This window comes from Mustela nivalis (genome assembly GCF_964662115.1).
Source record: "Mustela nivalis genome assembly, chromosome: 8".
NCBI lineage: Eukaryota > Metazoa > Chordata > Mammalia > Carnivora > Mustelidae > Mustela > Mustela nivalis.
The window spans coordinates 142,378,243-142,404,676 of record NC_139027.1 but is presented as its reverse complement, the minus strand read 5'-3'; the positions used below and the strand labels follow the sequence as shown (position 1 = coordinate 142,404,676).

General features: G+C 63.0%; 3 long non-coding RNA genes across 6 annotated transcripts; 2 read left to right on the top strand and 1 right to left on the bottom strand.

Annotated features, from left to right (window-relative positions):
- Positions 1-89: 89 nt before the first annotated feature.
- On the top strand, positions 90-8,062 carry LOC309872368. Of its 2 annotated transcripts, XR_014315817.1 has the most exons (3): positions 90-283; positions 910-2,253; positions 2,614-8,062. It is a non-coding gene; the product is annotated as an uncharacterized lncRNA (long non-coding RNA). The 2 variants fall into 2 exon arrangements; XR_014315818.1 differs by having other exon boundaries at positions 910-8,062.
- Positions 8,063-12,132: 4,070 nt separating this feature from the next.
- Positions 12,133-14,694, bottom strand: LOC309872367. Of its 3 annotated transcripts, XR_014315814.1 has the most exons (4): positions 14,544-14,694; positions 13,593-14,006; positions 12,722-13,184; positions 12,133-12,618 (listed from the first exon to the last, which is right to left on the bottom strand). It is a non-coding gene; the product is annotated as an uncharacterized lncRNA (long non-coding RNA). The 3 variants fall into 3 exon arrangements; XR_014315815.1 differs by lacking the exon at positions 12,722-13,184 and having other exon boundaries at positions 14,544-14,665; XR_014315816.1 differs by lacking the exon at positions 12,722-13,184 and having other exon boundaries at positions 13,632-14,006; positions 14,544-14,662.
- Positions 14,695-14,836: 142 nt separating this feature from the next.
- LOC309872371 lies at positions 14,837-25,887 on the top strand. The gene is made up of 3 exons (XR_014315821.1): positions 14,837-15,175; positions 20,640-20,760; positions 20,919-25,887. It is a non-coding gene; the product is annotated as an uncharacterized lncRNA (long non-coding RNA).
- The last annotated feature ends 547 nt before the right edge of the window (positions 25,888-26,434 follow it).

Sequence of the window (26,434 nt, the reverse complement as noted above, 5' to 3'; positions counted from 1 at the left end):
GGCTGCGCCGCGCGGGGGCTGGGCCGGCCCCCCTGCGCCCCGGGCCCGCCCCCGAAGTGACAGCCCCGGGCGCGCGCGGCGGGGGCGGCGGGGGCGGCGGGGCCGGGCGGGTCCCCAGGTCTCCGCGGGCCCGGGCTCCGCGCCTGCCCCTGACGGATGCCTCCGCAGCCCCGAGACGCTCCAAGACACCGCGGCCCCAAGCTGCAGGCCGGAAGCCGAGAGCCGAGCGGTGGCGTCCCCAGGCCTGCGGCGACTCGGTCTCTGAGTCAGACCTGAGGCGAGGGTGAGAGGAAGTGTAGTTTCCCGCCAACCCTTCGGAAAAGCCACCCGGGGCCGGTGGGGGCAGGGCAGCGGCGCGGGGGTGCCGGCCGGGGTGCGCCTCCGCCACGCCTCCTGGGGTCCGGGAATTGGGGGGGATGCCCGTGGGGGGCCCACCCTGGCTCGCGGTGAGGCCAGCACCCTCGCCCGGGGAAGCCAGCCCTTCCTGCCCGCAGCGTCCTGGCTGGAATGACCGTGCCTGTGCCGGGCGCAGCTGGGTGGGTGGCATAGGCGGCAGGGCCCCCAGAAGGAGGTCCCCTCCGAACCTCACGCTGTCCTCCCCTGTGTGACTTCCAACACGTTGCTTAATTTCTCTGGGGCTAGTTACATCATCCGTACAACCGGGCCGATGACAACACTTCCTCCGAGGTCCCTGATGGCCGTAGGTGGACTGAGGCAGGGGCCCGGCGGAGCCACAGAGAGGGCCTCTCAGGGTTGCCCAGTTAGTACAGCAACAGCGGATCACACTGATGCCCCACAAGGTTTCCCTTTTAGTGTCCACAAAATGAATCCATTTTAGAAAAAGTCTATCTAGGGGCTCCTGCGTCAGGGTGGGGGTATGTCTGTTAAGAGACCACCCTGTGATTTCAGCTCAAGGCTCTGATCTCGGGGTCATGAGATGGAGCCCGAGCTGGGCTCGTCGCGAGCGTGGAGCCTGCGTGGGACTCTTCCTCTCTCTGCCCCTGCACCGCGCTTGTACGTGCGTGTGCTCACTCTCTCTCAAAATACAGGGCAAAAGAAAAGGAAAGGAAAGAAGTCTACAGAAGTCAGCACGTGTGTGTTCAAATCCTGACGGCAGTTGGGTTTGGGTAAGGAAGAGACGACCAAAGCATGATCAGGGGCCGCTGCCGGGCCGCAGGGAGCCTGAGGCCTGCGCAGCCACCGAGGAGACGTGGGCTGACCTCTTCCTGTGGGGGCTGGGGAGGGCCGGTGCTGGGGCTCATGGACGCATCCATATTTGCTCGGTTATTTGTGAAATGCTCTGCCTTCAGAGGGTTGGCTGCTGCCCACTCGTGCCAGCCCCCCTCCCCCGGCTTTGTCCTTGCCTCCATGCACACAACCACACCTGGACGCTGGGACGAGGTCTGGCCACTCCTGGAGTATCGGCCTCCATTCCTGGCCCCACCGTGTGAGAGGAAAAACCACCAACAGCGTTCCCAGGAGAAGTTCTCTCTGAGGATGAGGGACTCGCTGGTCTGCTTGGAAGAGGCCGGCGAGCTGCTCTGCAGACCTGGCCTCGGGGAGGAGCCCGCTGGGAGCAGCATTTCCCAGTGGAGCTGACTAGAGATCACTTTGGTAGGTAGTGAGGTCCCCATCATGGGAAGTGTGTGAACGGAGCGGGTTGACCTTCCGGAGCTGATGGTGGGAAAGCATGTCACACGTCAGGAGCAGCACTGGACTCACTGTTCCCAGACTTCACTTTGGATTTTATTCCTTGAGACGTATCTACATGAACAATTCACACATTTTACTAAAACAGAACGTTTCTTTCTACAGAAGTAAATGCACGTCTTTATGCTAGAGAGGCTAGCGTCGACCAGATAAAGGACAAGAGTTCACTTCTAGCCAAGCACTACCACCTGGGAGCTCTGAGCCTGGGACCTGCTCCTTCCTTGTTTGCCAAAGGCCTGGTGTCAGACAGCATCAGTGACGGGCTGTCGCCGAGGGACAGGAGACTGTCCACCAGCAATCGGGATGAGGAAGGAGGAGAGGGACAGCTCCCCTGCGACTCACTGCTGGTCCGGGCTCTTTGGGTCCTGTCTCCATCCATCGTCCTGGTGACGCGGCCCTCGTCCACCCCCCAGAAACGCCAGCCCCCAGCGAGCCTGGGCTCAGGGCCCTTCCCCGTCAGCACTGCCAGGCTGAGCCTCTCACCGGACAGGCTCTGCCCCGGGAACCCTCCCGAGGCACTCACCCACGGGCACGATTTGAAAGGTAAATCAGGAGCAAACATTTCAGACATATTAATGCAAACTGCAGCCGTCGGTTCTCCGAAGCTAACGAGTGCGTAGGCACCTCGAGAGGCCTGGGGAGCACCGGTGTGCCTGAGACCCACCCCGTGCAGCCTGCCCCTAGGGACGGGGTGGTGCCTCAGGTTGGGTGCCGGCCCAGACTCCAGGCCCCTGGAGCCGTGGGAGCGGGCTGCGGCCTGCTGTCCACCAGCCACCCTACCTTAGAGAGGGAGGGAGGAGGTTGGCGAGAGGTCACCCGCGGAGCCCAGCAGGCTTTGAGAACCAGAGCAGCCTGATAAAATGCCCTGGAACATTCTGAACTCAATAACGTCTATCCCGGCAGGGTTTTGTCTGGAGCGGAAGTAATTAAAAGGAAAAGAAAGAAAGAACCCAAGTTCCACTGGCTCCCCTGTGGTCCTCCAAGGGGATGCCTGGCCCTGCATCAGGATGCTTCCAGGGACTCTGAACAAGCCAGGTTCATGTTCATGGTCAATCATTCTCCTTGGCTGCCATCTCTGGAGGCGCCCCAAACCCCAAAGCACTGGAACGCACAGGCTTCTGCTGTCACCGCCCTCCCCCTGGACGATCGCCGCTGTCGGCCCAACTCACGTCTGGGCCAGACGTCTCCTCCCAAGCTCGGAAGCGAAGAGAGAAAGAAACTCTCTCCGGCTCTTGGGACAGGTTCATGGCCAAACTGCAGGTGTCCTGGTCCTTCCCCAGCGGACAGAGACACCGCATTCTTCGCAGAGGCCACCAGCGGACCGGTCACTGCTCAGAGACCAGTCACAGAGACGAGGGTGTGGGTGGAGGACCACACAGCCCCGAGCTCTGAGGGCCGCATCGGAGGACACGGGGGACACTCTCAGTTCCAGGAGAGGCAGGCCCCACAGAGTGGGGGGAACCCCTCTGTGCCGGCAGCCCCATAGCCCGGCGTGCCAGAGCCGCGGGGAGACAGCGGCCAGGCCCCCGCTGCCCGCAGAGCCCTGCCCTTGTCCAGACCCGGGGCGGCTGCCAGCACTTCCCTAGAAGGATCATTTGACCTTCGTAAGAATCCCCTTTAGGCACTCGCTTCTGTAAAGAGGCAGCTGTGTTTGCCAGCCAGAGGGCACCCGCACTGCCCGGGCCTGGCCCCCGGCCGGGAGGGGTGGGGTCAGAGGGTGCACTGGCAGGGCCCTTCCTTCCGGAACGACCTCGAGCTAGGGGAATTGTTGGCAGCTTCACAAGTGTGCGCAGCCCCCCCCCCCCCCGACGAGCCCTGAGAGGGTCGGGCCTTCCAGCTTGCTCTCCCGGGGACCCACGGAAACCCCGTCACTCGTGAATCCTGTCCTTGCCTGGACTGGCAAGGTTGTTTGCATCGAAGGTGCTTCTGTGTCAACGTTAAAGGCAAACGTGCACAGAGCCGACAATTACGCGTAGGCCTGCTCCGGCCTTCCTTCACGGTTTGCTGCCGGGAACCACCGCCGACGGCGCCGGCGGGAGCTCTCCCCGACACTCTCTGCCCTCCGCATCTTCGTCCCCTCAAGCCGCGGCTGCTCCCCAGGACGTTGACCGAACAGGTGCGAAAGACCCCAGGAAGGGAAAGGCACAGGGACCTGCATGCCCACCGTGAAGCTGGGGGCCTGTCCCCACGCCTGTGGAGACCCCCGTGCCCTACTGGCCCTGGCTCAGCTCGTCCAATGTCCCCGACCTGTGTCTCCCACTGGCCTGGGGCTGGAGCTCGCACCGCTTGCCTGGTATCCGGCCCCTTGCCCTGCCCTCCTGCCCGCTCTGGTCGCCCTCCCCACGCCAGTCGGCCCCGCCGGCCCCGCAGACACGCCGCGGGTCGTCCCACGCCCGTGCTTACACACCACTGTGTCCTTCCTGAAAATTCCTTCTTTGCCCATTGTGGACGTCTCCAGCCCGCCTCCTCCAGGAAGTCTCTCCCCGCCCTGGAAGCCGGCTCTCGGAGCCCTGTAGGTCTTTGTCTGTGGGCCTAGGCCTCGCCCTGGTGTTTCCCAGGCGGCACACCTTCCAGCAATCGGGCCACGCAGCGTCTGACCCCCCAGGCTGCGAGCGAGGCACCCCGGGTGAGAAAGAGGGGACACACCTTCCTGAGACATGATCGCAAGGGGCTGCCTCAGTTTCTCCCAGCCCTGGGAGGCTTCCTGGACGTCCACAGCCTGGCGCCAGCCCCGGGTCCCTTCTGTTTGCTCCCAGAACTGCTTCTGGCCAGGTGGTTCTGTTCACTGGGTCACCCGGACACGGGTCTGGCTGAACCAGAGCAGTGAGTGGCCCTTGGGTCACTTCCTCCCCATCCATGACCCCAACCTTTGTCCTGGACTACACGGCTCCCTCCCACAGGGGAGCTGCTGTGGGGGGGAGCCCTGCTCTCCCACCGTGAGCCCCGCTCTGGGGTAGCTGGGGAGGGCAAGTCGGCAGGTGCGGGCGGCAGAGGCAGGCTGACCTCAGGCGGCTGACCGCACGCCGCTGTCCCTGGGAACCAGTGGCCCCTGTGGAGGAAGGGCAGAGGGCTGCAGTCCCACGGAGGAGGGGCCGCGCTCTGTAGGGAGACAGGACTGTGGCGTCGGGAGCTGGCCAGGCGTGAGTCTGGGGGAGCAAGGGGCACAGGCAGAGAGAAGACTCCTCTAGCCCAGAGCAATCCTCCACCCTCGTGGGACAGGCTGACTTGGGACTTGGCCCGAGAGGCCATGTGTCCCTGGAGAGCCATGCAGGGGGGCAGAGGGTTGGGTGACTCTCTCCCAGCAGCGTGGTTGTGATCAGAGAGCAGCTGGCGGATGCCCCCAGAAGGACCCCTGGGGGGGGAAAGGGAGAGAGAGTCCTGCCCCAGCGTCCCAGGTGCCCCTGGACCCGTCAGCCGGTGTCTTCTTGCCCCAAGCCGGGGCAGGCTGAACCAGGGGGCTGGGTGGGTTCGGGTGGGTCCTTGAGGAAGGTGAGCGACAACCCCCGAGACCCCGTAGTGGTGAGGAGATCTTCCGAGAGTCCCCGAGAGTTGAGAGTCGGTGGCTGCCGAGCCCTTTCCCCAGCCCAGGGTACACACACCCAGGGTCCTCTCTGGCTCGCGGAGAGGACTGGATGTTCTCTTAAACCCCAGGAACACAGAGACCCCGAGGGGATTTGAAGATCTGGCTTAATTTCCGGATCCCAGATGGCCTGTCCGTCACAGGAAAGGGGTGGCTCGAGGCTCTGCAGGGCCTGCAGGGGCGCCGGCCTCCCTCGCCCCTCCCCTGGGGGCTCCTCCTCCCTCCCGGCCCCCCCCCAAGGGCGAGCCTGCAGGGCCCCTGTCTGCAGTCACACAAGCCATCTCCCCCAGAGATGCTTCCCACAAACCCCGCCTCAGGCTCCCCGCTGAGCCCGCCGAGGTCACCTCCAAACCTGGGCCCCACATCCTCTGGTGCAGCCCCCGCCATGCTCCCCGCTGGGAACACGGACCCCTGCCCTCTGAGGCCCGACATGCCCGACGTCGTCCTCCACTCCCTCCGCCCCCCAGCCTGGGAGGCAGGCTCGCCGGGGCTCCAGCTCCAAACCCAGGAGTCCTCCTGGCTCTGCCTCCCAAGACCCGCCACCGACCTCCCCGTGCTCCCCAGGAGGACGTCCGTGTGGGTCTTTCCGGCTGAATCCCACCTCAGCCCTGACCCAGGGCCGCCTCCTTGGACCCCGGTGTGCTCCCTCCCGGGTGTCCCCGTCTTACATAGGGACCTGTGGGCCCAAGTGTTCCGTTCCCCCGTCTCCCCTCACCCCTGCCTGCGGCCGGCCCCGCTGGTCCCCTGGTGGACCCCCTGGATGTCGGTCAGGGGCCGGGCTGGGCCCCCGTGCGACAGCCCCTGCGCATCTCAGCGTGTCGGGAGTGACCGGCGCCGCTCCCTCCGTCTTGTCTCATCGCCTGTTGCCCACGTCTGGGTCCCTCCCCAGGGTCCCACCCCCACGGCTGCCCGGACCCCCCAGTCCCCTCAGCCAGAATGTCCCGCAGCCTCCTTACAGGTCCCACTGCCCTTCCTCCCTGCCAGGGCTTTTGTCCCCTTCCTCTGTGACCCACTGTCCGCCTCCGTCTCTCTGTCTCTCCGTCTCTGTCTCTGACTCTGTCTCTCGCTGTTCGTCTCTCTCGCTCTCTGCCTTCTCCCGTTTCAGGAATTTTATTTATTGCAAAAGCAACATTACGACAGCATTACAGGAAATGTTTAAAGGAGAAACGTTTGCTCCCGGCCCAACAACCTGAGCCCGGCGGCTGCTTTCCCTGTTTTTCTTGTTTTGTCCTGGCCTTGGGCAGCAACAGCCTGGGCTCTGCGCAGCTCCAGAGGCCGCCGTCCTCGGGTAACACTGTGAACACATCTCCCACGCGGACCCTCCTCATCCCCAGTGCTGTCACCGTCCTCCCGCTGACGGCCACAACCGGTGCAGCCATCGTCCCAGGCTGCTCCACGCAGTGACCACAGATTGTCCCCCGCTTTCCTGTCCCGAGGGAGCCGGCACAGGGGACCTCGGCCCTGGCCGTGGGCTCCCTGCCATAGCCGTGGGGGGAACAGCCTTGGGCGCGCGCTTCCTGAGGCCCGGACCGAGGAGTCCCAGGCGAGCAGAGGGACGTCACGGGGGAGCTGCCGCGGCCATCACACGGGAGCCGGGCCTTTGTCACACGAGTGTCCGTGCGAGCACCGTGCACGGCAGCTGCGTCCCTCCGATGTGGCCCCTGCTTTAGTGAGAGGAGGGAGGGCGCCTGCTGCGGCACGGGGGCTGCAGGAGGAGGGAGGGGCGAGTGCTGGCTCTTCCTGGACACCCTCCCTTGGGCCGTGAAGCCCCTAGTCCTCTGTCTTGAGAAATGCTCTGGGGCCCAGGCACGCCAGAAGCCAACCGCCCCCCATCTGGTACCCTGGGAGCAGCCAGAGATGGGAACTTGGTGAACTGCGCAGCTCAGGAGGACGCCCCGCCGTGATACTGTGCCTCTGAGGATGGGCTCCGTCCTCCCCCTTGGCGCCAACTCCCTGGGTGGCCCCTGGCGCCCAGCAGTGACCCCCTCAGTCCCTCCTGCTCACCTCCGTCCTGAGCCAGGCCGGCCACCGTCCTCGGTCAGCACACCACCCACGGGGGGGGGGGGGGACTGGCTTCCTGCTTCTAGCCCCCTCCTCAAACAGGCTGCTCCGCCTCTTCTCTCCCTCCTCCCCCCTCCCCCTCTCTACCCTGCTCCTCACTAGAGCTCTGCCCCAGGTGGGCTGGTGCCCCCCCCCCATCTTTTTCTCCCAGCTCCAGGATCTGCTGGGACCACAGCCTCCGACACGTTCCTGCCATCTCAACTCCAACACAGGCTGCACTGGGACGCTTTGCATCCACAGGACGATATTCGCTCCTCCCTAAGGACCCCCAGAGAAGGTGCCCACCTCACCCTTTCCCCTATGGGAGGTTCTGGCAGCTTCTGGGTGGGTCGAGGTGTAACTCCCTGGGGAGGGGCTGACCCAGATTGGCAGGCAGGCTCAAGTCACAGGAGCACACCCACGTTCAGAGCAGCCCCACTCACACCAGCCAGTGGGGGGGAGGGAAGCATCCCAACGGTCCATCCGCAGACAGACGGATGAACGAGGTGTATATGTCTATGCAGAGGGATATTCAGGCTTAGGGGCTGGTACAGGGCGGTGGCGCTGGGTGGGGTTCCAGACGGCACGCAGCATACTTGGCTGAGTGAGATTGGGGCCGCCCTGCCTGCTTCACTCAACTTCTAGTGATGAGTGACTCATAGCTGGTTGCCTCCGATCAGGGAAATGGAAAAACCCCAAGAGGGTTAATAAATATTTTCCTTATATACTTCATTAATTGTGTTTCTCCATGGCCTGGGAGATGTTAATTTCCTTCCATCCAGGTCTCACTCACAGTGACAAAAACACTCTCTGGGAGTGTCTCTGCTTCCTGGATCCCACTTGTAGGGCGATGCTCCCTCGCTTTATAGACAAGCCGTGATGATGATGGTGGTGGTGGTGATGATGGTGGTGGTGGTGATGACGGTGATGAAGATGATGGTGGTGATGGTGGTGATGGTGATGGTGGTGATGATGATGATGGTGGTGGTGGTGATGATGGTGATGAAGATGATGGTGGTGATGGTGGTGATGGTGATGGTGGTGATGATGATGATGGTGGTGGTGGTGATGATGGTGATGAAGATGATGGTGGTAGTGGTGTTGATGGTGATGGTGGTGATGATGATGATGGTGGTGGTGGTGATGATGGTGATGAAGATGATGGTGATGGTGGTGGTGATGATGGTGATGATGGTGGTGGTGGTGGTGATGATGAAGATGATGGTGGTGATGGTGGTGATGGTGGTGATGGTGATGAAGATGATGGTAATGATGGTGGGATGATGATGAAGATGATGGTGGTGGTGATTTTGGTGATGATGATGGTGGTGGTGATGATGATGGGGGCGATGATGGTGATGAAGATGGTGGTGGTGATTTTGGTGATGATGGTGGTGGTGATAAAGATGATGGTGGTGGTGGTGATGGTGATGGTGATGGTGGAGATGACGGTAGGTCAGAAGCTGGACATACAGCTCTGGGTTTTGAGGATAGTCAGGCCTGGAGGTGAAAAATGGAATGTTATCTGTAATAATGAGGTGACATTTATCTGAGACCAGAGCTGGGGGGCCCTCTGTGTCGGCTTGGCAGGGAGAAGACTGGGAAGGAGGGGGTGTTGGGCACATGGTCTTTCTAGTCTCTTGTAACGTCCCGCTTTATGATCCTGTGTCTCAAGCCCGGTTGCCCTTAGCCGCATGCCTGCCTGGTCACAGCAGGCGGCTGGCCTCCTCCTTCCCTTCTTGGTACTGTTTACCTGTGCCAACCACACCCTCGGCAGGACCAGAGCCCACCCGGAAATGCATTCCGGCAGCTTCTGTCCCAGGCGCTGAGGCTGGGTGGGCAGGAAGGTGGCCTGCCCAGGGCGGGTTCTCACAGTTGCGTTTTGTTCTGTCTTGGTTTTGGGTGGCAGCTCTAAACCAAAGGATGAAAGCAGTGGGATTCCATTGCGCATGGTGGAGCGGAGAGCGCTCACAGGCTCCAGCCGTCGCCCCTGGGTGCCTGGCCCGCTCGCCCTCACTGGCCCCGGACAACGGCCAGGCTCTGCCCCCTGCGGCCCGGGGCACACGGCAGGAACGTGCTTTCTGTATTTCCGCTCTGTATCACAGGCAGTCAGTTACCTGGAAGTGGGCAAACTGAGCTCCTACCATGGGACTTGCATTAAACATTCTCTGGCCTCATTTCTGGGGAGGAAGTAAAGGCCCCTGCGTGTGTGATTCCGAAGCCTGTGCCTGGGCGCCGCCGACCCGCGGGGACCCCGCGGGACTTGCTGCCGACCGGCCGGTGGCTTTCCGCTGCTGGTGGGTACCGCCCTCCCCGCTCCCACGTGTCGCAGCCACGGAGCCCTCGTGCCCGTGTCTGGGAGGCGAGAGGGCCGTCTTCCCGGGTCTGCAGCGAGGGCTCCCTGTGCCCTCCCCGCCCCAGTCCTGCACCACCTGCTCTTCCTGGTGAAACCGGACAGAGTGTGGTGTGGCGGGCATTTCCTTTTTTTGATAGTGACATATTGGAACGATAATGAAGAACTTCCCTTAAAAATATCCAAATGCAAAAAAAGAAATATCCAAAACCAGAATTGCCTGGAGGTTTCTTTGAAGAGGAAGCTTGCTTCCGGGAGATTCTGGGGCTGAGCCCACTTCTGAGATGGGGCGTGGGCCCAGGCACGAACGCCCGGGGACCAGGGCCCAGGCTCCGTCCCTGGCAGCCCCTGGCGGTGCCCTTGGGGAGGCTGAACTTGTCGCTGCCAGGCCAGCGGAAGAGGAGCCAGTGAGCTACCCGCCGTGGGCTCAGGTCTGCCACCTGCACCAGAGACCGTCACTTCCTGTCCCTCTCTCTGCGGCCCCTCCCACCCCGGGCAGGAGGAGACCTCCCGCCATGCGCCTGAGGTACAGAAGGACCCCCGCGCTCAGCAAGCACCTCTGCTTTGGTCTGGTTCGGGGAAGGGGGGCGGAGCTCAGCCCCACAGCCCCCGCCAGCCGCACCGCGAGCCGGGGTCCCGAGGCCTTTGGGCTGGAAGGACACAGCACCCTCTAACACTTGTCTCCCCTGGATCTTCACCCAATGGGACCTGGGAGCGAGTTACGTCTAGCCGTCCTCTCTAGCACCTTCAACTAGGGTCCTAAGTCCTTGGCCACTTGGACCTCCTCCCTGGAATGTTCTGTCCCCAGTCAGGGCCGCTCACATGTGGCCAGGGGTGTGCATGGTCTGAAGGTGGGGGACATCCTGACGGCCTGGCACCCCGCCCACCATGGCTCCAGATGCGTCTCGGCCGGCGGCTCCCCCAGCGGCGGCTGCCCCTGCTTCGCCTCACAGAGCACCCCCCACTCCGCTGGCGCCCCCTCCGCTGCCGAGTCACGTCCTGGATCCGGCTCTGGGCGGCTGGGACGTCTGGTCGGGCACAAACGTTTCGGGTTGAGCTGTCAGCGGCTGAATGTCCTTCCTGTCTCTCGACAGGAAAGTTTCGACTCTGGAAAATTACCAGGCCGGGAAGCAAGGGAAGTTTCTGCCCTGGCCGGTCCGAGGGAGACGTTTCCCGGGCTGGTCTCAGCCTGCGAGAAGCATTGACTCCTGGTAACCTTTAGTAGCACCAATCTCCTAACAAACAAACAAACAAACCCAACCAACCGATTTCCGGATTTTGTGCAGCTGGGAAAGCTGTGTCCCAGGCTGTCCCCACAGACACCAGCCGGCTTGTGCTGGAGAAACTCTGTCCTCCGTGAGGAGGAGCTGCGCATTCGGACATACGTGGGCCCTTTCTGGAAGTCTCGGGAAACCCCAGTGACCAGCTGAATTGACTAAAACAGCAGCCGCACCCCTGCCCCAGCCCTTCCCTAGGTAAACCACCCTGTGAAAGCACCTGGTGTCAGGTACACACCAGTGACAGGTAAAAGCACGCAGTCAGTCATGCGAACGGAAGTCAGCATCCCCGAGCGGTCCGAGCGGTCGGCTCAGCCTGGAGGCTTCGGGAGGGGCGGGCCCAGAACTGCCCCCAGGGTGCACCTTTGCGGCTCTGCGACCCCACACCCACCGCGAGGGCCAGCAGGTCTGCCAGCAGGTCTGCCCGGCTGTAAAATGGGCGCCGGCTGCACCGTGGCCAGAGCGGTGCCACCGTGTGCTGGCGCCGTGTGCACCCCGAGCCGTCCTGGGGCCACCGTCCCAGTGGGAGCTCACAGTCACCGAGCACCAATCAGACTGGGATCGCTTCCCGGCTTCAAGCCCTCCACGGGCCCCGTGACCTCACTGTCCTTCCCGCAGAGGCCGTGAGAGCTTTCCACCGCTGCTGTGACAGATCACCGTGACTCCAGGGCTGAGAATGACCCACACCCATGGTCTTACAGCCCCAGACCCAAGTTCAGCCCAGGCCTCCCGGCTGAGGTGTGCACAGGTTGGGGCTCCTTCTGGAGGCTCCGGGAAGAATCCAAGCCCTTGTCTGTTCTGGCTCCTGGGAGTGTTGCTTTCCTTGTCTGGGTGCAGAGGCCTGGGGTGGGGGGCATGGACTTGCCGCAGAAGCAGAGGAGATGAAGGAAGAAGGGCAGAATCGGGGCTCCTGGGGCTCCTGCCTCACCTCTCTCTGCAGGACTTGTCAGGTCCTCTGGAACCCCACTGAGTGGGTCTCCTAGGGCGGCCGGCCGCACTGGGTACCCCAGCTCGTGTGGTCTTGGGGCCCTTGCTTGTCCCTCAGAATGCCAATAGTGTCACCTCATGGCCACTAACCCAGGCGGGCTGCCTGCAGGGGTCGGCGACACGGCCTTTCACACCCGGGGCCGCCTGGCAGCCGCAGCTGCTTTAATTCAACCTTAATTCAGTTCGACTTTTTAAAAGATTTTTTAATTATCAATGACAGAGACAGCGAGAGGTGGGGCACAAGCAGGGGGAGCTGGCGAGGGGGAAGCAGGCTCCCCCCAAGCAGGGAGCCCGTGCAGGGCTCGATCCCAGGGCCCCGGGATCACGACCTGAGCCGAAGGCAGACGCCCAGCGATGGAGCCCCCCGCGCGCCCCCCTAAGTTAGATCTGAATTTTAATGGCGGTTCGGTTACGAGAAGGTCGAAGGATGTTTGGAATAACTTCGGCAAAGGAACGTCCTTTCCGGCGTTCCGGGACATCCCAGCAGGATTGGCGACTTCCAGCAAGAACTCAGCGGTGAGTGGAGACCGGCTGCTGCCGTGGGACGGAAGAGCTCGGCGGCTGGAGGGGCTCACCCTGCGGCTCCTCAGGTCCGTGACGCGCGGCAGTGGCACATTCTGGCTACACTGGATGACACAGGACGTACCGTTGAGTCCAGTTTGGCCTGGTTCCTGCAAAACGACATGCATGTCTCCTTCTGCTTTTACGGCCTGGGCTCCTCAGGCGCGGGGTCCGCGGGAGCCCAGCCCAGTCCCGGGGACGTCCCCGCGCCACCTGCTGGAAGCGTGTTGCCGGTGCGGGTTGGGCTGCGCTTTGGCTTGGGATGCGGCCGCAGGTTGGGAGTTCCGTGGGGGCTGGAGGCCTCTCCTCGAAACCCCGAAACCCCAAAAAGAATGCCCAGTAAGGAACAAGGCTGCTGTGCCGGGGACCAGCCAGCATGGAGGGGCCCCCGCCAACCCCTCCTTTGTGGCCCCTGCTGGCCCCCAGCTGGCCGAGTGCAGGGAGGTGGGGGGGCCACCCCGCTCCATTCTACCCTTGTGGGGTACTTCGGGGGAGGGGCTCATCCGTGCCCTGTGGGCCCTTGGGGAAGGGGCTGGGCTTGGCCTCATGTCCCTCCCATCAAGGCCACTTCCAGGGGCACCGTGACACCAGCATGACTCAGAGCCCAGGCCTCCAGGCTCAGGAAACAGCAGGTCATGTGGGGTCACCGTGGTTTCTCCGTGACCGTCACCAGGACCTGGAGTGGAAACATTCGATAAGCCATAAATCTTTCCCCGGGAAAGTCCCCGGTCTTTGTGGGGCTGCTGTACCATCAGACCTTTGGCTTCTGCCTCCATTTGCCAGTGGCCAGGCAGGGCGGATGGGGAGACTGAGGCACAGGACCTACTGTCCCACGCTGGGACAGGCTTCGAGGGAGTGGGCGGCAAGAGGACACAGGGGTGAGGGCTGTGCCCGTCCGGAGAGCAGCGGGACGCACTGGCGTGGGACATGGTGCCCGTGTCCCAGGTCCCCTGAGGGTGAGGTGCCCAGCCCTCCCGTGTCCCCCTGGAGGCCAGCCGGCCCGTGGAAGTGCCAGGAAGGCGCCGGCAGCGCTCCCGCAGCCCTGACTCTGGGTAAATGAGAAAGAAGGCGGCTTTCCACTCACGTTCCTAGAGCATCTCCTTCTGGAACGCGCGTCACATACCCCAACAGGCAGAGGCCCATCTCGTCCCCAAGCTCGCCACCCGGCTGTGCGCTGGCGCAGTTTCTGTCACCGTCGTGTTTCCCTTCCCGTGTCGCGCACTGGCCCCGACCGCGGGCTGAGACGCGCAGGCCAGCACCCAGAGCTGTGAGCAGGGCCGCGGCGAGCGCGTCCGGAGTCCTGCCCGCCTCCCGCAGGCCGAGCCTCCCACCCCGTCGGGCTCGGGAAACCATGAACCCGCACAAGTATGCAGGGGAGAGCCCAAGGCCCCTGGAGAGCCGGAGACGGGCTTCGGTCGCTGCTAGCGCTGACCCCGCTGCACCCACGCAGGCCCTCCTGGCCCGAGTCCACGCAGGAAACACAGCCTCGAGGCCTTGCCTTTAAAAAAAAGAAAGAAACATTTATTATTATTACTTTAATTTTTTAGAGGGGGAGGGGCAGAGGGAGAGAGAACCTCCAGCAGACTCCCCAGGAACACGGAGCCCGACACAAGGCTCGATCTCACGACCCTGAGATCAGGACCTGAGCCGGAACCAAGAGTCAGACGCTCAGGCAGACTGAGCCGCCCAGGCGCCCCTTCTAAAATCGGACCATGGGTTGGTCCCTTGTTTTAGTTTGTTGTCACCGTCAGGGACGCAGGGCTGTGTGAGTCTCCCGGCAGCAGACCAGGCTTGACGCTGGGGGCCGGCACCCTCCCTGCTGCGCAGACCGGCCCCGCGCCCTCTCTTCCTGCCCACCTGTGGGCTCCTGACCCAGGCCAGCCAAGCTGCCCGGCCTCTCGGGTGACGGTGCTCCTGGCTCAGAGGGCACGGCGTGGAGGTCTGGCCCTGGTGCCCCCCCACCCCCTTCTGACCCCTCCCCCCCCGCCCCCTCCCCCCCCCCCCCCAGCTCAGACCCCTCTCTGCTGGGGCTTACCACAGGGGACGCCTGCAACCCCCGCGGGCCGGGCGAGCCCTCCAGTTCCGGCATGAGCACTGTCTTCCCCCACGGGCTGAGGGAGAGTTGCAGGGAGGGCCGACAGCCAGGTCCGGCTGGTGTCACGGGCCCTTTCCAGGCCCGCTCATGTGACATGTGTCCAGGCTGCCGGGGGAGGAACTGGGAGGGCCCACTGCCCCACGTGGGCCACCGCTGAGGTCCAAGCATGAGGGGTGGGTGGCCCTGGATGGCTGGCCACGGAGTCGGCTGGGAACATCCCAGGAGCACCGCAGCCTCTTTGCCACTGTGGAGGGAAGGTCCCAGGCAGGCCCAGCCCTGGGGCCGGTGTCTCCCAGTAACTGGGTCTGACCGGGCTCCACCGAGACAGAGCAGTGCTCCCGGAGCGCTTTCCCGGCTGCCGAGCCAGGGCGCCCGTTGCCTGGCGGGTCGCACAGTGTCTCAGAGCGGGAGACGCCGATTCTAGCGGGCACTCTACCCAGCGAGTCGGGCCGCCCCGGCCCCACCGGCGCTCGGGTACTGTTCACACGGACGACTGCACTGCCCCATTTGATCCAGAGCTGGTGGACGTCCTGGGCAAGCGGAGGTCCGGTCCCAGCTGCACTAGTGATGATGTGAGTCTGACGGTCGTGGTGGGGCTGGCGTGCGGCCGCTCAGCGGGTTGGGCGCGAGCGGGGGCTCCGGGGCTGGTGTCCGGGGCGACCACGGCAGACCCACGTGTGTCCCGCCACTTGCAGCGGCCACACGGTCTCTGGGCCAGGGAAGCTGGCGGTGCATGCACATCCGTGCTGGAGGCCCCGGGGCTGTGGCCAGTCACGTCCCAAGCAGTGACGCCCAGTGCCGTCCTGACCCTTGGCCACTGACCTGTGTCCACAGCGCGCTTGGGCCCTATGCCAACACCTCACGTTCTGTCCCGGTTCCGCCTGTCCTGAACCAGCACCAGAACTTTCCCCAACCCTGCAGAGGTGCCTGCTCCTCCCAGTCTTGGTTTCCCCACCTTGCAAATGAGGCAGGTGGACGCTGACACCCCATTGTCTTTTAACGCTTGCTGTCCTGTCGTAGCGACACAGGGGCCCAGTGGCACAGAGAACCCAACAGAGCCACGCAGAGCACCAGTCGGGGGCCTTCCTGGGACCCTCCGCCCCGGCAGCCTGCATCTCTCTGGTTGTAGGGGGCAGGAGGTCTCGGATTTGTTGTGGCCCCCACGGCCCTGGCTACACCCCCTAGTAGAGACATGGGACCAGAGACTGAGGGACGCCAGGCACAGGGACCTGCCGTGCTCTTCTCTCTCGGCACGAGTCAGCGGGGACCCTGGACACACGGCCTCTCTGTGCCACTGAAAAGGAGCAGGTACCTGTGGACGACACGGCTGGGCTCTGGGAAGGCAGACGACACTCAGAAGGGAGGGAAAGCAGCCAGCCAGCTGTGGTGGGGCCGCCCAAAGCAGCTAAGGACACGGGGCAGGCTGGACAGCGCCCAGGGCTGGACCTCCCCTGTCTCCCTGTCACCCCCGTCTTCTCCCTTCTTTCCTGTTCCAGAAAGCGTTGTAGGGACGTGTGGCTGAGAAGGGAGCTGCCCTCGAAGGAAGGGGCTCATGTCCACGGGGGCAGCGCCCAGCTTCTCTGTGCTCCTGGCTCAGGGGCACACTGGTGGCCCAGCCTCAGGGCATGTTGAGAAAGGCTGCCCGGGCCGGCGTCCTGCTCTGGGCCCCTCTGGCTCCAGCGGCCCCAGGACCCTGGGGTATCTTCGCTGGTGTCTGCAGGTGTCCCGCAGGGAGCAGGTCAGCAAAGAGAGGGGCCCATAGCGCGGGCCCTGAGCGGAAGCCCGGAGGCGTCCGGCTGGCCGGGGGCCGCACCCTGCTGAGCTCAGCAGCCGTGGCTTCCCCCGAGTGCTGTGGACGGAAGGTGACCTTGCTCTGTAACCTTGGGAGCGCAGGGCTCACACGTGTCTGTGTTTGGCTAACTCCACTCACAAGACTGTCTACAAGCTCCAGCCACGTGGTGTGTTTCAGTCTTATTCTTTTTTTTTTTAAGATTTTATTTATTTATTTGACAGACAGAGATCACAAGTAGGCAGAGAGGCAGGCAGAGAGGGAGAGAGGAGGAAGCAGGCTCGCCGCCGAGCAGAGCCCGATGTGGGGCTCGATCCCGGGACCCTGAGATCATGACCTGAGCCAATGGCAGAGGCTTCACCCACTGAGCCTCCCAGGCACACCCAGCCTTTTAAAGCTGAATTATATTCCCTCGTGCGGACAGACCACACGGGTCCCTTCCTGCACTGATGTTCCCCTGGACCGCGTCTGCCCCTCGGCTCCGGGAACAGCTGTTGCACACACAGCCGGGGCGCGCGGACCACCCCTCCAGACCCTGTCCGTTCTTCTGGGGGTTACGCCCGTCAGTCCAGCGGCCGGGTCAGACAGGGACTCTGCACCTGACTCTGACTCTGCGAGGGACGGCCACCCGTTTCCCGGCGCCACCTGTCTCGTGCTGTCCTCCGGGAGGGTATGTCCGGTGCTGGCCGGCGCGGCCGGCTTCTTGCAGGTAACGCTCTGTTCTGAAGACGCGTGTGGTCCTCACACCCAGCTGAAGCCTGTTTATTGGCCTCGCCGTGCCGTGTGCCCTCGGACAGACACACAGCCTCTCCTCGTGCAGCCGCTCACGGGCGTGTGGGCTGCAGCTCACACTCCTTGCTTCTGCAGCGTTTTCGGGGCCGCACACGCTTCTCCCTTGAACGGACCACATGCGTAGACGGTTTCCAGCGCTAGCGGTGTCGTGACTACCGCACGCAAATCTTCACACAGGGACGTATGCAGTTGGGACGTATTTCCGTGAATTTGGCTGGGCTCTTGGCTCCTTGCCTCCAAGCACACCCCACTGCCCGTCTGCCCGCGCTCTGGAAGCGCCAACCACACTCCTTCCGGCGGGCATGGAGGCTCCTTTCCTGTTCTTTGGCCAGAACTGGTTTTATGATTTAAAGCATTACCTGCCAGTTTGACAGAGGATTAGCCAAGAGCCGTCGATGCTTTCACGGCGTCTCCGTTTCCAGTGAAGGGAAGCGCTGGTCGCCGGCTCCCTGGCAGCGGTGCGACTTGCGTGACACCTGTGCGGGTCTTTTGCGCATTTCCGGTGGCTGTGCTCGTCCTTCAGAACGTATTGCGTTACGAGATCACCATCAACCCTTTGTAGCACACAGTGAAACACTTTCTCCTGGTTTGCCGTTTGCTTTTAATTTGGGTCCATGGTATCTTTAACCATCAGCTGTTTTAAATTCTTACGTGGTCGATATGTCCGTCTTCTGTGGCGCTTGGGAAGGGCTCACCATCCCGGAGCAATAGCGCGGCTCAGCCACGTTCCTGCTATTTCCTCCGACGGGTGGGTCTGGGTACACAGTGATGTGAAGCTGCTAAGCTTTGGTTCAAATGCTTATGTCAGTAATCAGCGTAGTGACCGGAGTCGGCAGATGGAACGTAATTACGTGGTTAAAAATGGGTAGAGGCTAATTTTTCTACAGATCTTCATCAACCGCCCAGAGCAAACTTGTTTGGCCTCAGTCCGTGGGGTTGGAGAGAATGATTTTCCCCCAACTGCTGATTTCTCACGTCCTGGGCAGTGACCCCGGGGGCTGGGGTCCCTCACAGGGCCTCTGCCGACCACCACGTGTGCACACAAGGTCTCTGACGAAGGTAAGAAGAGACCAGGGCAGCATCCTCTTCCCCACGTGGCGTGTGGCTGCGGCTCCGGGGCTGCGGCTGGAGGTCCGCCCAGTGGGCCGGGGAGGGGCGGGTGCCCCAGAGGGTGGTGGGCCAGACCGAAGGCTGCCTCGCACCAGGCAAGGACGCCCCTGCTCACAGTGCTGGGCGGCGTGGAGAAGACCGGACTTGTGGGATTTCATACGTCAAGACTATTTTTGTTTCAAGAGTTGAAAATTGATGAACGCCGGAGCTGTCACGTGTCCTGTGGGAGGCCGGTCTCGCTCTTTGCCGGAGTCTCGAGCATCAGCAGCTTTCTGGAAAGCAGCCTTTATGTTCAGCGTTGGAGCCAATGCCTGAACTGTGGGCGGCGGCAGAGGGCCCAGCAGGCAGGGGACGGCGCGGGGACCCTGGTACCGGTGTCAGTCCCACTCCTGGTGTGCTCCGATCCTAAAAATTTTGGCCGATGGGGAATCTTGGCGCTTTATGATCCTTGGGCCGACGCTGAGGTGTCTTGGCTGGACCCTCACGACCACGAAGCCTCATGGTCCACGGGAACAGCCCCCGGCGGCTGGGACTCACCACCAGCAGCTCACTGTGCCCCAGTTTGCACTTACCGAGGGGCGGGGAGCCTCGTAGTGGCCCTTCCTAATGGACATCTCCGCCACAGAGCGGGTTCTCCTTTTGGCCCCCGAGGAAGGACAGCAGCTCTGCTCCCCGCACCGTGGGGGGGGGGGCGCTTCTGTCCTCGTCCACCAGCCAGTGAGGTATTGGCGGACGTGACCCAAGCGAAGGCCTGAATTGTGTGTAGGGGCCGGGTTTGCGTTCTCGTGCGTGTGCCGTCACCCCGACGTGGCCTGGCCGGAGCCCCCGCCGGTCCCGGGAGAGGAAGCCACGTGGGGGTAGAGCCCAGCCCGGCCCTGCCCCGCCAACCTCAGACTCAGGAGTGAGGAGGAAACGCTCCTTGCCTCCTGCCGCTGGGGCTGCTTGTCACGCAGCAGAGACTGACGGACACGGAGCCTGACAGCCGGGAGGTCTCACAGACTCAGGTGTCACCTTCCTCCTCTCTTCCCCTCCAGGGCAAAGCGCACTGACTGCTCTCACTCGCTCTCAGAAGCTGACCCCCGCGGCGGCCCAGTCCACATCCCTCGGGCAGGGCCACACTGCTTCCCGTGGGGAGCTCGCCCCTCCTGCCTCTGTCCGCCCCCCACCCCCACCCCCACCCCGTCCGTTCCCAGCCATGGTGTTCCTGGAAGAGCAGCGCAGCCACCGGTGAGCCTGCCGGCCAGCCCTGGGGCAGGAGCCGCGTCCAGGGCTACAGCCAGGGGGCTGCTGGCTCTGCCCGAGCTCTTCCTTCCAATGGGGCGGGAGAGGCCACGGTCCTCACAGCCCCTCACCCGGAGTTTCTGCCAACCCTGTGATCTTCCCCGGTGTCCTGAGCCACGAGGGGCAGGGGCCCAGGCTCTGGTCCACACAGGCCAGCAGCTCCTGGTACTGTCTGCCCGGTCCGGCCCCACGGCCGCTCAGCGGAGCAGCGAGCTGGGAAGGGCATGGGGGCCGAGCTCCTGCTTGCCTGGAGAGGCTGCCAGGCACCACCGGGCTGCAGGCAAGGAGGGGTGCCCTTCCCAGCTGGCTTCTTCCCCCTGCCCCCGGGGCTCCAGAACAACCCTCAGGAGACGCTGGGACCTCCCCTGCCTCCTCCTCCCTGCCTCCTCCCCTACCTTCTCCCCTACCTACCCCCACACCTCACCTCCTCCCCTACTCTTCTCTGCACAGCAGCCATGAATTTAAACCCATCTCTGTTGTGGCCAATGGCTCTCAGCCCCTGCCTAGTACGTCTGCCTAAAACCCGGCGTGCGGCCACCCATCCCTCGGGCCAGGCACCTGTATGCTTCCTGCTGTGGGGTTCTGTGGTTGTCTGGGCCACTCGCACCCACAACAAGGCGTCAGACCCACGTGCGGCTACACAGCCCTCAAGCCCCTCCCTTCCAGAGCACACGCATGGGCTGCCTTGTGTCTGCAAAACCGTCTCTTCTGTTCAGATACTGATTTATTTCTCTCCTTCCTTTTCTGACGATGCATTGAAATTTCAGAAGAGTTTTGGATCTACAGACACATTGCAAAGAGAGTGTGGGGGGTCACCACATGCCCCACACCAGCCGGCGGCTCCCGAAGGAACACGGGATGGGAACCGGCTTCAACACCGGGCCAGCACGTCCCCTGGGCTCCTCTCCGCTGGGATGCTCTCTCTCTCAGACTGTCCTTTTTGTGGTGACTGGACAGTTGGGAGGACAACTGGTCCAGTGTTTTGTAGAATGCCCCTCAATTCGGATTTGTCTGAGGCTTTTCTCACGGTGGGCTCTTCCCGTCTTCTCTGCTTCCCGATGCAGGTCACACGAGACCAGTGCCGCACCACCCCAGCCCACTGCGTCAGCCTGAACACGGGCCGGCCTCCTTCAGTGGCAGGTGACAGAAGACACAACCTGGAAGTTCAGAGCATGTTTGTTTCAGGTATGGCTTGATCAAGGCTTTAAAAGGTATTGCTAAGATGAGATTTCTCTTCTCTGTGCCTCACCTGCACTGGCTCTGTCCTCATGAGTCCGCCTCACCGACACAGACACGGCCCCCAAATCCCACCTCCTGGAAGCGACTCATACTGATCTTCCCAGGGACGCACGCTCCAGTGTGGACGGCAGCCGACAGGCCGTGCCGGGATGCATGGGCTAGGAGAGAGCAGCCGTAGGCGCCCCAGGCAAGAGCAGCCCACCGCCGCAGGAAGAGGGGCCTGGGTCCCCCATGAATGTCTTCTGAGACAGAGAAGAGACCCTGACCGACACAGGCCCTGGAGCCCCGTGGAGGGGTATCAGCTCGGCAGCGCGCCCTCAGCCCCGGCTCCGATCCTTACTCAGTGTGAGATGCGGTGTCGACGCCCCACGATGATACTGCGGGTGAGTGACCATGGGGCAATGAGGCCACCGTTGCCTGGGTTGGGAGCAGCCCCCGCACGTGGGGCCGAGTGCCACGGAGCCACGAAGAGGCGTCTGCAGTATGAGCAAAGTCGTTTTGGGGCACAGTGTAGACGAGGCCCGTGTCGTCCATCAGGAGCTTGTCTCGGGAGGCGACAGTCTGCTCGTTCCCTCGAACGGGATTTATGGTGGAACTCCATTTTTATGAAGACCTGAATGACCATGGCCTGCGACGGACACAGTGGCCCTCACCGTCTTCAGCGGGAGGGGGGCTGGGCCTCGGGCGGGCACGCCGCGCGGAGGGTCTGCTCCCGTGGTGATGCGGACAGGAGGGTCCCGGGGCCAAAGCCCGCAGCGCCTTTGCTGGGGTGATGGTCCCCTGTGATAGGGGACATGCAAGGGTGCTGGAGGCCTTTGACCCCCGCAGCTGTCGCCAACCCAGGTATCCGCCCTCGGGCCCCACCCCTCCTGGGGGCTCCAAATTCTCAGAGAGCCGGAGCTGGTGGCCCACTTGGGTACAGTGCCCTTCCGTGGGCGGGCCTGGGGAGCAGCACCCCAGGACGGAGCCCTGAGCACGGAGAGGAAGCAGAGGTGTGGGGCTGCGAGCAGCGGTGTGGGGCTGCGAGGGAACCGCAGCGGATACAAAGCCTCGGCCCAGCTCTTCCCGGCTCAGGGTCCACAGGACGCTCCCGGGGAGCAGGCAGAGCCAGGCCTCGACGGCCACCCCCTTGCTGTGGCGGGAGGGCTGGCCGTCTGTCGCTTGCGGGCTGTCCCCAGCTCAGTCTCACGCTCCGGCTCTCTCTGACTGAGCTGTGTGTTCCCCTGCCCGTGGCCGTCAGGTCACGTCCTCCCCTGGTGGGGCCGTTGTCCGGTCGAAGAAGGGGCGTCACCTGGCGGCGCCGTGAGCCTCACTGAGGAAACCAGGACACAGGGCTGCTTGCAGGGGTGCGAGCAGGAGCCTCCGAGAGGCGAGGTGGGCGCCTGCCTGCCACTCCCCAAAGGGGCAGCACTGAAATTTCCCTGGGACGCTGGACCCCATTACTGACCAGGCCATAGCGCGGCCTCAGAGAGGCACGTGTGCTCGATCCGCGAGGGCTGCTGGGGCCCGGCCGGCGCTCACTCCACTCACTGACACTCAGACCCGCAGGCCCGCTGGCCATGAGGGCCGGAGCCGCCCCACGCCCCATGAGGACGGGGACCGGGACTGGCCTGCGGAACAGCCTTCCTGCCCTGCCCCGACGGCCCGAGCCCACCGCAGCAGCGAACACCCGGCTGCCCCCAGAGAGGCGGAAACGCAGAGGAACCTGGGGGGTGGAACCCCAAAGGGGTCCCAGGCGGGGCCTGAGGCGGGCAGTGGGTGTCAGGAGCGGAGGGTCCTGGCAGCTCCGCGGAGGGTCCTGGCAGCTCCGCGGAGGGTCCTGGCAGCCCTGTCTTCCCTCTCCGGGCCCGCCCCCTCAGCCTCTGCCCGTCCAGCCTCACCACTCCCCTGCCGCTTGACCCCCAGCTCAGCACCCCGGGCCCCTCCCCAAACACTTACCTTCTGCAGACAGGGCTGTGCCGCGGAGCCTGGAGCTGGCTGCCCTGGTCTGTGTCCCGCAGGAGGCGCTGTCCTGCAGCGGGTTTGGCTCTGAGACAAGGTCAGGTGTGCAGAAGCCTGCTGAGGGGGAGCAAGGGGGAGGGGCTCCTGCCGGCCGGAGGGGCACAGGGGGCGTGACCAGGTGGTGCAGGAGCGCCCCGGATGTCCCGCACCCTGCCTGTCCGGAACCCTTCCAGCCGGTATCACGAAGGACGCAGGCCCACAGGCTTTCCTCCTCCCTGACCAGCCGCTGCCTCTGCTCCCTACAGCGCGGTGGGGAGGGTGTGAGGGCCGGCCCTCGGAGCCCAGCCTGCGCTGAGACCCTGCCCCCAGGCCCCTCCTCACCCTCCCTCACCTAGGGGCTGGCAGGGAGGGGCTCTTGCCCGTGGGAGAGGCACCGTGCTGCCCTGAGGGGGGGTGCGGGGCTGACTGGGATGCCTTTGCCTGCGGAGATCCAGGTGGGCAGGTATCCCAGAGACAGGAGGGGGAGCCGCGAGAGGGGGCCCTGGAGCCCCGGTCTGGCTGGGGGGCTGCTCCGAGAGCCGGGAGGGGGCAGGCTGGGGCGGGGGATGAGGGCTGCCCCGGCGACCGCTAGCGTCGCTAGTGGACAGGTCAGTAGGAGCTGGATGTTCGGGTGTTGAGTCAGAGGCAGGAGCGACTGGGAGAACCGGGGACAGAAGCTGGCCCCTGCGGATGCGGAGTGACAGGGTTGCAGCAGCAGAGAGGGCCCGCCCTGTCCCCAAGGGGAGCTCTCTCTCCTGCTGATCTGCTCTTACTCTAGGCTCTTTGGGGGATATGCCCAGGTGCCTTCTGACCTCATCGTTCTTCCCAAACAAGGGACACCAGATCTGGAGGGACCCAAGCGTGTGGGCCGGACTGCAGCCGCAGGTGGCGAGGGTTGGGTCTGGGGCCCTCAGCCCCCTGCAGCCCCCCACCTCTCAGCTCCTGTGGGTGGGTCCTGAGAGGCTCCCCCCGGTTAGTGGGTGTCCCACGGAGCAGGCAGGGAGGAGCCCGGGTTCGTGGCCACCTGGGTTTGGCCAGATGGCCCACACGCCAGCACGTACCCTCCTTCCCAGCCCTCTGTGCCACTGAGCAGGGCGGGGGGCGGGGGGCGACAGGGGCCCCGGAACGTGTGCTACACCCCCTCCCAGCCTGGCTGGCCAGGGGACGGCCATCGTGCGTCTCAGCCCAAGCCTCGCCTGGTGCTGGCGTCCGGGACATGTTTTAGCCAAAAGAGCTGTCGTGAGACTTGGGTCTTGTGTCTCCGTTCCTGCCCCGTGCTGAAGGGCCGGGCGCATGAGAAGCCTCTGCTCCTGTCTCCTCCTATCCACTGAGTCAGCCAGACTGACCCTCTCCCCCAGGCTCAGTGCTCACCAGCTCTGCCGTCAGCGATCTGTCCCCAGAGCTGGGGTGCGGCGCCAAGGAAACCTGGTCCCACACGGGCTCTGCTGCACCAAGCGGTGGGAGCGGCTCCGAGAATGCCAGGCGGGGCCTCTGCGTGGTGGGGAACATGGTCCTGAGGCCCCAGCTCTGCCCCTCCTGTCCCCACGGCTGCCGGTCGACTGGCGGCGGCTCCAGCTACTGCCTGTGTCTGAGGAGCTCGGTCCGACTTGGATGCAGAAAAGGAAGATGCTGTGTCCCCACAACGATGACATTCTCTTCCGCCTGACCCGGCCACAGCCGCCCCTGCCAGACGCAGGACAGCTCCGACCGGCACCCCAGAAAAGAGCCCCCCACAGAGTCCTCACCACCTGCCTGGGCTATAGGCTCAGCCGGGCCCGGGACCCGGCACCCAGCACGGGCACACGCCCCCTCGGGGCTCATGGCGATCTCACCACCAAGCCTCGCCCTCAGGAAACCCTTGAGGCCCTGGTGCGGACTGGGCCCTGGCCCATCCCTCCACTAATCATGGCTAAAATCTGGACAAGATGCAAACAGCGCCTGCTGCTGAGGACACACCGACACAGAGGAACAACCTGAAAGGCGTTTCGGGGTCTTTCCTGCAGTTCTGCCCAGGCGGCAAGCCCCGGCCTCAAACCGGCCCTTCCGCACAGAAGACTAGACGCGAAGAGACACCGGGAAGGGAGGGAGCCGGACAAGAGGGTCTCCTCGTTGTGAGCAAGGCCCTGCGCACACCTCAGAACGGCCCTACAGGGCACACGTGAAGCCCGGTCCACGGAAGGCGAGTCGGGCCCGTGCGCGGCACAGCGTCTCCGAGGATGGAGGCAGGACCCGGAGTCTGTACCGCACCGCGTCCCAGGACATAAACAGAATCACTCCCCAGAAACCAGGGGAAAGGACCCACCCTCTGGAGGAGGACGAGGGCCAAGCAGCCGTGGACCCACGGCTCGCAGAGGGCGTCCTAACGATGTTTGTGAGACCGTGCCCCGTCTCTCTTACAGAAAGGACAGAACAGGATTTGAAATGAATGTAAGAATTCTCAGCAGAGACGTAGGAAATAGAAGAAATGAACAAATATTTCCGAATCCCCAAATACAGTATCTGAGATTAAAAAAAAAACCTCACTGTTGGACTCAGAGCAGACCAGAGATGCAGGAGCAAGTCCGTGAACTTGAAGGTGAAGGGAATGCGACCGAGGCTCGGGGGTGGGGACGGCGGCGGAGCCCGGGCACACGCGGAGTCCCGGGAGGAGAGGAGAACGGTGGGCAAGTGTTTGAAGGAAAAGCCACAGAAACGCCCTCCATTTGGTGAGAGAAATAAATGCAAACATTCAGGAAGCTCAGAGAATCCCAGAGAGGATGAACTTAAAGAAAACCACACAGAAACATGATTCTATGCCCCGGCTGGCTGGGTCGGTTACGCATCCGACTCGGTCTCCGCTCAGGCCTTGATCTCAGGGTCGTGAGTTCGAGCCCCGCCTCGGGCTCTGCACTGGGTGTGGCGCCCACTTGAGAAAAAACCCAAAAAGCGGAGACTGATGCAATAGACGTAAGGAAGCCAATCCCGGGACGCTCCAGCCACGAGAGACACACGTTACATACCGACACCGGCAGATCAAGTCATCCGAAGGGACACGATATTCAGTTCAACCATTCTCCCCCTCTCACGTTCACTCTCAAATAAATAAAATCTTTTTTTAAAAATGTAGGCTGCTTTTTACTGAGTTTCGAGAACTTCATACGCTCCGAATTCAAGTTCTTTGTCGGGTAAGAGGACGCGCAGGTGTTCCTCCCAGTCTGCAGCTCCTGTCTTCGTTCGACCTCTGACCTGCCCCAGAAAGAGCTGACGTTCCTAACGTCCATGAAATTCAATTTACAAACTGTGTTTTTTTTTTAATGGGTCAATGCTTATATGTGTCAGATCGAAGATCTTTGACTAATGCAAGGCCACAAGAATTCCCTTTCCTATCATCTGGAAGTTTTATGCTTGCCGATTTTCGATTTAGGTCTCTGAGCCATTTTGAATTAACTTTTGAATATGCTGCAATGCATGGCCCATTCTTTCTGTCTTTTTTGGCACATAATAACCAACGGTTCCAGCACCGTTTGTTAAAAAGACTGCCTTTCCCCCATCGTATTATCTTTGAACCTTCACCGAAGTAAGTCGACTCTATGTGTGGCCTAATTCTGGCGTCTCTATTTTGTTCTATGCGTCTATCAGGCCGTAATCGGTGTGAATCTGC